The sequence below is a fragment of the Arachis hypogaea genome, chromosome 18 (genome assembly GCF_003086295.3).
Source record: "Arachis hypogaea cultivar Tifrunner chromosome 18, arahy.Tifrunner.gnm2.J5K5, whole genome shotgun sequence".
NCBI lineage: Eukaryota > Viridiplantae > Streptophyta > Magnoliopsida > Fabales > Fabaceae > Arachis > Arachis hypogaea.
Window position 1 is genome coordinate 131,553,437 of NC_092053.1, and position 12,038 is coordinate 131,565,474.

At 38.9% G+C, this 12,038-nt stretch overlaps 1 non-coding gene across 1 annotated transcript; it reads right to left on the reverse strand.

Moving 5' to 3' along the window:
* Positions 1-6,578: 6,578 nt before the first annotated feature.
* LOC112774667 (small nucleolar RNA R71) lies at positions 6,579-6,686 on the reverse strand. Its single transcript, XR_003189140.1, has one exon. It is a non-coding gene; the product is annotated as a small nucleolar RNA R71 (small nucleolar RNA).
* Positions 6,687-12,038: the final 5,352 nt, after the last annotated feature.

Consider the following 12,038-nt stretch of genomic DNA (forward strand, 5'->3'; position numbering starts at 1 on the left):
GTCTAATACAATAGTAAAATGTCCTATTTATAATAAACTAGCTACTAGGGTTTACATGAGTAAGTAATTGATGCATAAATCCACTTCCGGGGCCCACTTGGTGTGTGCTTGGGCTGAGCTTTAGCTTTTCACGTACAGAGGCCATTTGTGGAGTTGAACACCAGTTTTTATGCCATTTCTAGCGTTCAACTCTGGTTTTTGATCCATTCCTGGCGCTGGACGCCAGATTTGGGCAGAGGGCTGGTGTTGAACGCCAGTTTACATCGTCTATTCGCGAGCAAAGTATGAACTATTATATATTGCTGGAAAGCCCTGGATGTCTACTTTCCAACGCAATTGAAAGCGCGCCGTTTTGAGTTCTGTAGCTCCAGAAAATTCACTTTGAGTGCAGGAAGGTCAGAATCCAACAGCATCAGCAGTCCATCTTCATCCTCTGAATCTGATTTCTGCTCAATTCCCTCAATTTCAGCCAGAAAATACCTGAAATCACAGAAAAACACACAAACTCATAGTAAAGTCCAGAAATGTGAATTTAACATAAAAACTAATGAAAACATCCCTAGAAGTGACTAAATCCTACTAAAAACACACTAAAAACAATGCCAAAAAGCGTATAAATTATCCGCTCATCAGTACTTGACTTCTCTTATGAATCCTGCGTTCAGTAGAGCTTGTACCAGCTCTTCTACAGCTTGGGATCGTTCTGGTCCGAGCTTTCTACGTCTCTGCTGTACTGGCCGAGATCCTGGGTAAACTGCCAACTTGTGGCACATTAACTTAGGGTCTATGCCCGGCATGTCTGCGGCCTTCCATGCAAAGTGGTCGATATTATTTCTTAAGAACTGTATGAGTGACTCCTTTACGTCTCCTTTAGGATTGTGCCGATATTGGTTGTTTTGTATGGGACATCTCCGATCTGGACTTTTTCTATTTCGCCTTCGGGTTGTGGACGAAGTTCTTCCCGCCCTCGAATTCCCCCGAGTTCGATGGAGTGGAATTCTTCTCCTCTGCCTCTAAGGTTTAGACTTTCGTTGTAACAGCGGTGCACCGTCTTCTGGTATGCTTTTATCGTAGCTATTCCTTCTGCGGTTGGGAACTTCATGCATAGATGTGGAGTCGAGACTACTGTGCCGAGCTGATTTAATGTTTTTCAACCTATTAGGGCATTGTAGGTTGAACTCACGTTGACTACGATGTAATGTATGTTGAGTGTCCTTGAGCGGTTTTCTTTTCCAAAGGTTGTGTGTAGTGAGATGTATCCAAGTGGCTAGATTGGAGTGTCTCCCAGCCCGAATAGGCTGTTCGGATATGCTCTGAGTTCTTTTTCTTCCAGGCCGAGTTTGTCAAAGGCGATTTTGAATAAGATGTCGGCCGAGCTTCCCTGATCTACCAGTGTGCGATGGAGATTAGCATTGGCCAATATGATAGTGATGACCATGGGATCGTCATGTCTCGAGATGATGCCAGCTGCGTCCTCTTTAATAAAAGTGATAGTGGCGATGTCGGGTGCTTCTTCTCCTCCCTCAACATGATATATTTCCTTTAGATGTCGTTTGCGAGATGTTCTGGAGATTCCTCCTCCCGCAAATCCTCCTTGTATCATGTGGACATATCTCTCCGGGGTACGAGGTGGTCATTCAGGTCGTCCGACTTCCTCGTCTCTTCTTCTTTTTCTTGGCTCATCAAATTTGTTGGCTAAGTACCGATCTAGTCTCCCCTCTCTTACCAATTTTTCTATGACATTCTTCAAATCAAAGCACTCGTTGGTGGGATGTCCATAGATTTGATGGTATTCACAGTATTCTGTCCGATTTCCTCCTCCTTTCTTGCTTTTGAGTGGTCGAGATGGAGGTATTTTTTCAGTATGGCATACTTCTTGATAGACGTCTACAAGAGACACCCGGAGAGGGGTGTAATTGTGGTATTTCTTGATCTTTTCTCCATGCTGGTCTTCTTTTTTCTTGGATTCTTTATCCTTATCTCGGGAGGAGTAGGAGAATCCAGATTTTGAGGCCTCTCCTAGTCGAGAGTTTTCCTCTATGTTGATGTATTTCTCTGATCGTTCTGGTACTTCATTTAGAGATGTGGGGTGTTTTTTCGATATGGAGTGACTAAAAGGTCCCTCTCGTAAGCCATTGATGAGACCCATAATGGCTGCTTCTGTTGGTAAACTTTGTATGTCCAAACATGCCTTGTTGAATCTTTCCATGTAGCTACGAAGACTTTCCCGATCTCCTTGCTTGATCCCTAGTAGACTTGGGACATGTTTAGTTTCCTCCTTCTGGATAGAGAATCTGACTAGAAACTTTTTGGCTAAGTCGTCAAAGCTTGAGATGGACCTGGGGGGCAGATTATCGAACCATTTAATTGCTATCTTTGTCAAGGTAGTCGGAAAGGCTTTGCAGCGGACTGCATCTGAGGTGTTGGTGAGATACATTCTACTTCTGAAATTACTGAGATGATGGCTGGGATCTGATGTGCCATCGTACAGAGTCATGTCAGGGGGTTTGAAGTCTTTTGGGATTTTGGCCTTTGATGAGCGGATAATTTATACGTTTTTTGGCATTATTTTTAGTATGTTTTTTGGTATGATTTAGCTAGTTTTTATTAAATTTTTATTAGTTTTTAATTAAAAATCATATTTCTGGACTTTACTATGAGTTTGTGTATTTTTCTATGATTTCAGGTAATTTCTGGCTGAAATTGAGGGACCTGAGCAAAAATCTGATTCAGAGGCTGAAGAAGGACTGCAGATGCTGTTGGATTCTGACCTCCCTGCACTCGAAATGGATTTTCTGGAGCTACATAACTCCAAATGGAACGCTCTTAATTGTGTTGAAAAGTAGACATCCAAGCTTTCCAGCAACATATAATAGTCTATACTTTATTTGAGCTTAGACGACACAAACTGGTGTTCAACGCTAGTTCCATGCTGCATTCTAGAGTAAAACGCCAGAAACACGTCACAAACCAGAGTTAAACGCCAAAAACACGTTACAACTTGGCGTTTAACCACAAGAGAAGCCTCTGCACGTGTAAAGCTCAAGCTCAGCCTAAGCACACACCAAAGTGGGCCCCGAAAGTGGATTTCTGCACTTAAACTTATTTCTGTAAACCCTAGTAACTAGTTTAGTATAAATAGAACTTTTTACTATTGTATTTAGGTCTTTTGGACCATCTTTTGATCACTTTAGATCTTTGGATCATCTTTTAATCATGTTTTGATGATTGAACCCTCTTTGGGGAGGCTGGCCATTCGGCCATGCCTAGACCTTGTTCTTATGTATTTTCAACGGTAGAGTTTCTACACACCATAGATTAAGGTGTGGAGCTCTGTTGTACCTCGAGTATTAATGCAACAACTACTATTTTCTATTCAATTCAGCTTATTCTTGTTCTAAGATATTCGCTGCACTTCAACATGATGAATGTGATGATCCGTGACACTCATCATCATTCTCATCTATGAGCGCGTGACTAACAACCACTTCCGTTCTACCTTAGACCGAGTGTGTATCTCTTGGATTCCTAAACTAGAATCTTCGTGGTATAAGCTAGAATCCATTGGCAGCATTCTTGAGAATCCGGAAAGTCTAAACCTTGTTTGTGGTATTCCGAGTAGGATTTAGGGATTGAATGACTGTGACAAGCTTCAAACTCGCGAGTGTTGGGTGTAGTGACAGACGCAAAAGAATCACTGGATTCTATTCCAACATGATCGAGAACCGACAGATGATTAGCCATGCTGTGACAGAGCATTTAGACCATTTTCACTGAGAGGATGGGAGGTAGCCATTGACAACGGTGAAACCCAACATACAGCTTGCCATAGAAAGGAGTAAGAATGATTGGATGAAAGCAGTGGGAAAGCAGAGATTCAGAAGGAGCAGCATCTCCATGCGCTTATCTGAAATTCCTACCACTGAATTACATAAGTATCTCTATCTCTATTTTATGCTTTATTTATTTTTATATTCGAAAACCATTATAACCATTTGAATCCGCCTGACTGAGATTTACAAGATGACCATAGCTTGCTTCATACCAACAATCTCTGTGGGATTTACCCTTACTCACGTAAGGTATTACTTGCTTGACCCAGTGCACATGCTAGTTAGTTGTGCGAAGTTGTGACAAAGAACTAAGATTATGAACGTGCGTATAAAGTTTTTGGCGCCGTTACCAAGGAATGAACGATCACGATTTCGTGCACCAAGTTTTTGGCGCCGTTGCCGGGGATTGTTCGAGTTTGGACAACTGACGGTTCATCTTGTTGCTCAGATTAGGTAATTTTATTTTAATTTTAAGCTTTTTATTTTTTATTTTTATTTATTTATTTTCGAAAAAATTTTTCAAAAAAATAAATTATTCTATGTTCTTCAGAATTTTTAAGAATGAATTCTAGAGTTTCATGAGTATGTTGAAGCCTGGCTGGCTGTAAAGCCATGTCTAATTCTTTTGGACCGAGGCTTCCACTCATCAGCACAGAAGCAAGTTGAATGAAGTATCAGCTGTTGTATGTCTAATTTGTATCTTCAAGCTTGGCTGGCCATAGGCCATGTCTAGTGTCCTGGACCGGAGCTTTAGACTAACATTGCAAGATCCCTGGAATTCTCATTAAAAATTTTGAAATCCTTATTTTCTCTTTTTCCAATTAATTTTCGAAAATTACCAAAAAATTTAATAAAATCATAAAAACCAAAAATTTGATGTTTCTTGTTTGAGTCTAGTGTCAATTGTTAAGTTTGGTGTCAATTGCATGCTTTTATAATTTTCTTTAATTTTCAAAAATTCATCATATGTTCTTCATGATGTTCAAGTTGTTCTTGATGATTTCTCTTGTTTGATCTTTGCATTTTCATGTTTTGTGTCTTTTCTTGTTTTTCATATGCATTTTCAATTTCTTAGTGTCTAAACATTGAAAATTTCTAAGTTTGGTGTCTTGCATGTTTTTCTTTTCTTAAAAATTTTCAAAAATAAGTTCTTGATGTTCATCATGATCTTCAAAGTGTTCTTGGTGTTCATCTTGACATTCATAGTGTTCTTGCATGCATTTTTTGTTTTAATCCAAAATTTTTGTGTTTTGAGTCTTTACATTATTTTTCTCTTTCATCATTAAAAATTCAAAAATAAAAAAATATCTTTCCCTTTTTATCTCATAAATTTTTGAAAATTTGAGTTGACTTTTTCAAAATTTTTTAAAATCTAGTTGTTTCTTATGAGTCAAATCAAATTTTCAATTTAAAAATTCTATCTTTTTCAATTCTTTTTCAAAAAAATCAAATCTTTTTCATTTTTCCAATCATAATTTCGAAAATTTCAAAATTTACTTTTAAAATCTTTTTCTTATTTCTATTTCATATTTTCGAAATTAATGCTAACAATTAATGTGATTGATTCAAAAAAATTTTAAGCTTGTTACTTGCCTAGTAAGAAAGGTTCAATCTTTAAACTCTAGAATCACATCTTTTTAGTTTCTTGTTAGTCAAGTAATCAACTTTAATTTCAAAAATCAAATCTTTTTAATTTCCTTTTTCAAATCTTTTTCAAAATAAATTTCAATCACATATTTTTCAAAATCAATTTCAAAATCTTTTCTAACTTCTTATCGTTTCAAAATTGATTTTCAAATCTTTTTCAATTAACTTTATCTTTTTGTTTGATTCTTATCTTTTTCAAAACTACCTAACTAATTTTCTCTCTCTAATTTTCGAAAATCACTAACCTCTTTTTCAAAATTCCTTTTTAATTAACTAATTGTTTTAAATTTAATTTAATTTAATTTTAATTTTAATTTTCAAATTTTAACTTTAAATTTTAATTTAATTTTATTTAATTTTCGAATTCTTCTCTTTCTCATCTCCTTCTATTTATTTATTCATCTACTAACCCTTCTCTTCCACCCAAAATTCGAACCCCATCTTCCTCTCTGTGTTCGAGTTTTTCTCTTCCCCTTCTTTTATTCTCCTTCTCTTCTACTCACATAAAGGAATCTCTCTACTGTGGCAAAGAGGATCCCTATTATTTTCTGTTCTCTTCTTTTTCATATGAGCAGGAACAAGGATAAGAACATTCTTGTCGAAGCTGATCCTGAACCTGAAAGGACTCTGAAGAGGAAGCTAAGGGAAGCTAAAGCACAACTCTCTGGAGAAAATCTGACAGAAATTTTCGAAAAAGAAGGAGACATGGCCGAAAATAATAACAATGCAAGGAAGATGCTTGGTGACTTTACTGCACCAAATTCCAACTTACATGGAAGAAGCATCTCAATCCCTGCCATTGGAGCAAACAATTTTGAGCTAAAGCCTCAATTAGTTTCTCTGATGCAACAGAACTGCAAGTTCCATGGACTTCCATCAGAAGATCCTTTTTAGTTCTTAACTGAATTCTTGCAGATCTGTGATACTGTTAAGACCAATGGGGTTGATCCCGAGGTCTACAGGCTCATTCTTTTCCTGTTTGCTGTAAGAGACAGAGCTAGAATATGGTTGGACTCTCAACCTAAGGATAGCCTGAACTCTTGGGATAAGCTGATCACGGCTTTCTTAGCCAAGTTCTTTCCTCCTCAAAAGCTTAGCAAGCTTAGAGTGGATGTTCAAACCTTCAAACAAAAAGAAGGTGAATCCCTCTATGAAGCTTGGGAGAGATACAAGGAACTGACCAAAAAGTGTCCTTCTGACATGCTTTCAGAATGGACCATCCTGGATATATTCTATGATGGTCTGTTTGAATTATCAAAGATGTCATTGGACCATTCTGCAGGTGGATCCATTCACCTAAAGAAAACGCCTGCAGAAGCTCAGGAACTCATTGACATGGTTGCTAATAACCAGTTCATGTACACTTCTGAAAGGAATCCTGTGAGTAATGGGACACCTCAGAGGAAGGGAGTTCTTAAAACTGATGCTCTGAATGCCATATTGGCTCAAAACAAAATATTGACTCAGCAAGTCAATATGATTTCTCAGAGTCTGAATGGATTGCAAGCTGCATCCAACAGTACTAAAGAGGCATCTTCTGAAGAAGAAGCTTATGATCCTGAGAACCCTGCAATAGCAGAGGTGAATTACATGGGTGAACCTTATAGAAACACCTATAATCCCTCATGGAGAAATTATCCAAATTTCTCATGGAAGGATCAACAAAAGCCTCAACAAGGCTTTAATAATGATGGAAGAAGCAGGTTTGGCAATAGCAAGCCTTTTCCATCACCCACTCAGCAACAGACAGAGAATTCTGAGCAGAATCCATCTAGCTTAGCAAATATAGTCTCTGATCTATCTAAGGCCACTTTAAGTTTCATGAGTAAAACAAGATCCTCCATTAGAAATTTGGAGGCACAAATGGGTCAGCTGGGTAAGAAAATCACTGAAACTCTTCCTAGTACTCTCCCAAGCAATACATAAGAGAATCCAAAAAGAGAGTGCAAGGCTATTGATATTATCAATATGGCTGAATCCAAAGAGGAAGGGGAGGACGTGAATCCCAATGAGGAAGACTTCATGGGACGTCCCCCAAACAGAAAGGAGTTCCCTATTGAGGACCTAGAGGAATCTGAGGCTTATATAGAGACTATAGAGATTCCATTAAACCTCCTTCTGCCATTCATGAGCTCTGAGAACTATTCTTCCTCTGAAGAGGATGAAGATGTAACTAAAGAGCAAGTTGCTCAATATCTAGGAGCCATCATGAAGCTGAATGCCAAGTTGTTTGGTAATGAGACTTGGAAAGATGAACTTCCTTTGTTCATTAGTGAACTAAATACATGGGTTCAGCAAACTTTACCTCAAAAGAAATAGGATCCTGGTAAATTCTTAATACCTTGTACCATAGGCACCATGACCTTTGAGAAGGATCTGTGTGACCTGGGGTCAGGCATAAACTTAATGCCACTCTCTGTAATGGAGAAACTGGGAATCTTTGAGTTACAGGCTGCCACATTCTCATTAGAGATGGCAGACAAATCCATGAAACAAGCTTATGGATTGGTAGAGGACGTGTTAGTAAAGGTTAAAGGCCTTTACATCCCTGCTGATTTCATAATCCTAGACACTAGGAAGGATGAGGATGAATGTATCATCCTTGGAAGACCCTTCCTAGCCACGGCAAAAGCTGTGATTGATGTTGACAGGGGAGAGCTAGTCCTTCAACTGAATAGGGACTACCTTGTGTTCAAGACTCAAGGTTCTCCTTCTGTAAACATGGAAAAGAGGCACGATAAGCTTCTCTCAATACAAGTCAAATAAAGCCCCCACAATCAAACTCTAAGTTTGGTGTTGGGAGGCCACAACCAAACTCTAAGTTTGGTGTTGAGAAGCCCCCACATTCAAACTCTAAGTTTGGAGTTGGGAGGCCCTCATCATGCTCTGATCCTCTGTGAACCTCCATAAGAGCTCACTGTCAAGCTATTGACATTAAAGAAGCGCTTGTTGGGAGGCAACCCAATGTTATTTATTATATCTATTTATTTTCTATTGTTATTTTATGTTTTTTTTAGGTTGATGATCATGTGGAGTCACAAAAACTACTGAAAAATCAAAAACAGAATAAAAAACAGCAATAAAAATAGCACACCCTGGAGGAAGAGCATTCTGGCGTTTAAACGCCAGAAACAAGCATCTGTCTAGCGTTTAACGCCAGAAACAAGCACCAAGCTGGCATTTAACGCCAGAAACAAACATCAACCTGGCGTTAAACGCCAAAAACAGGCTACATTTGGGCATTTAACGCCAGAAACAGGCAGCAGTCTGGCGTTAAACGCCAGGATTGCATATATAGGGCATTTTACACGCCTAAAAGGTGCAGGGATGAGAAATCCTTGACACCTCAAGATCTGTGGACCCCACAGGATCCCCACCTACCCAACTTCTCTCTTCTTCACACATTCCAATAACACTATACCCTTCACCAATCACCTCAATCTCTCTTCCCCATTACCCCTTCACCAATCATCTCCACCACTCTTCCCCATAAACCCCACCTACCTTCAAATTCAAAATCTCTTTCCCACCCAAACCCACCCTAAATGACCGAACCTAAACCCCTCTCCCTCCACTATATAAACCCCTCCATCCTTCTTCATTTTCACACAACACTACCCTCTCTTCTCCCCCTTAGCCGAATACACACATCTCTCCCTCTCCTCCATATCTTCTTATTCTTCTTCTTCTACTCTTTCTTCTTTTGCTCGAGGGCGAGCAATATTCTAAGTTTGGTGTGGTAAAAGCATAGCTTTTTTGTTTTTCCATAACCATTGATGGCACCTAAGGCCAAAGAAACCTCAAGAAAGAGGAAAGGGAAGGCAATTGCTTCCACCTCTGAGTCATAGGAGATGGAGAAATTCATCTCAAAAGCCCATCAAGACCACTTCTATGAAGTTGTGGCCAAGAAAAAGGTGATCCCCGAGGTCCCTTTTAAGCTCAAAAAGGGGCGAATATTCGGAGATCCGACAAGAGATTAGAAGAAGGGGATGGGAAGTTCTTACCAACCCCATTCAACAAGTCAGAATCTTAATGGTTCAAGAGTTCTATGCAAACGCATGGATCACTAAGAACCATGATCAAAGCATGAACCCAAACCCAAAGAATTGGCTTACAATGGTTCGGGGAAAATGCTTAGATTTCAGTCCGGAGAATGTAAGGTTGGCGTTCAACTTGCCTATGATGCAAGAAGACGCACGCCCCTACACTAGAAGGGTCAACTTTGATCAAAGGTTAGACCAAGTCCTCATGGACATATGTGTGGAAGGAGCTCAATGGAAAAGAGACTCAAAAGGCAAGCCAGTGCAATTGAGAAGACTAGACCTTAAGCCTGTGGCTAGAGGATGGTTGGAGTTCATCCAACGCTCCATCATCCCCACTAACAACCGATCCGAAGTAACTGTGGATCGGGCCATCATGATCCATAGCATCATGATTGGAGAGGAAGTAGAAGTTCATAAAGTCATCTTTCTAGAACTCTACAAAGTAGCCGAAAAGCCCTCCACCTTAGCAAGGCTAGCGTTTCCTCATCTTATTTGCCATCTATGTAACTTAGCTGGAGTTGTCATAGAAGGAGACATCCTCATTGAAGAGGACAATCCCATCACTAAGAAGAGGATGGAGCAAACAAGAGAGCCTATTCATGGATCTCAAGAAACGCATGAGGAAGCTCATCATCAAGAAATCCCTGAGATGCCTCAAGGGATGTATTTTCCTCCAAACAACTATTGGGAACAACTCAACACTTCTCTAGAAGGATTGAGTCATAACATGAACCAATTAAGGGTGGAACACCAAGAGCACTCCATCATTCTCAATGAGATTAGAGAAGATCAAAGAGCTATGAGGGAGGAGCAACAAAGGCAAGGAAGAGACATAGAGGAGCTCAAAGACACCATTGGTCTTTCAAGAAGAGGAAGACGTCACCCTCACTAAAGTGGACCCGTTCCTTAATCTCCTTATTCTGATTTTCCTGTTTTTCGTTTACTATGCTTTATGTTTTATTTATGTTTGTGTCTTTACTATATGATCATTAGTGTTTAAGTGTCTATGTCTTAAAGCTATGGATGTCATATGAATCCACCACCTTTCTTAAATGAAAAATGTTTTAATCACAAAGAATAAGAAGTACATGAATTTCGAATTCATCCTTGAAATTAGTTTAATTATTTTGATGTGGTGACAATCCTTTTTGTTTTCTGAATAAATGCTTGAACAGTGCATATGTCTTTTGAACTTGTTGTTTATGAATGTTAAATATGTTGGCTCTTGAAGAATGATGAAAAAGGAGAAATGTTATTGATAATCTGAAAAATCATAAAAATGATTCTTGAAGCAAGAAAAAGCAATGAATACAAAAGCTTGCGAAAAAAAAAAGAAAAGAAAAAGAAAAGAAAAATGGCGAAAAAAAAGAGAGAAAGAAAAAGAAAAGCAAGCAGAAAAAGCCAATAGCCCTTAAAACCAAAAGGCAAGGGTAATAAAGAGGATCCAAGGCTTTGAGCATCAGTGGGTAGGAGGGCCTAAAGGAAGAAAATCCTGGCCTAAGCGGCTAAACCAAGCTGTCCCTAACCATGTGCTTGTGGCGTGAAGGTGTCAAGTGAAAACTTGAGACTGAGCGGTTAAAGTCGAGGTCTAAAGCAAAAAAAAAAAGAGTGTGCTTAAGAACCTTGGACACCTCTAATTGGGGACTTTAGCAAAGCTGAGTCACAATCTGAAAAGGTTCACCCAGTTATGTGTCTGTGGCATGTATGTATCCGGTGGTAATACTGGAAAACAGAGTGCTTAGGGCCACGGCCAAGACTCATAAAGTAGCTGTGTTCAAGAATCAACATACTGAACTAGGAGAATCAATAACACTATCTAAATTCTAAGTTCCTATAGATGCCAACCATTCTGAACTTCAAAGGATAAAGTGAGATGCCAAAACTATTCAGAGGCAAAAAGCTACTAGTCCCGCTCATCTGATTGGAGCTAAGTTTCATTGATAGTTTGGAATTTATAGTATATTCTCTTCTTTTTATCCTATTTGATTTTCAGTTGCTTGGGGACAAGCAATAATTTAAGTTTGGTGTTGTGATGAGCGGATAATTTATACGCTTTTTGGCATTGTTTTTAGTATGTTTTTAGTATGATTTAGCTAGTTTTTATTATATTTTTATTAGCTTTTAATTAAAAATCACATTTCTGGACTTTACTATGAATTTGTGTGTTTTTCTGTGATTTCAAGTAATTTCTGGCTGAAATTGAGGGACCTGAGCAAAAATCTGATTCAGAGGCTGAAGAAGGACTGCAGATGCTGTTGGATTCTGACCTCCCTGCACTCGAAATGGATTTTCTGGAGCTACAAAACTCCAAATGGCGCTTTCGCAATTGCGTTGGAAACTAGACATCCAGGGCTTTCCAGCAAAATATAATAGTCCATACTTTATTCGAGCTTAGACGACGCAAACTGGCGTTCAACGCCAGTTCCATGTTGCATTCTAGAGTAAAACGCCAAAAATACGTCACAAACCAGAGTTAAACGCAAAAAACACGTTACAACTTGGCGTTTAACCCCAA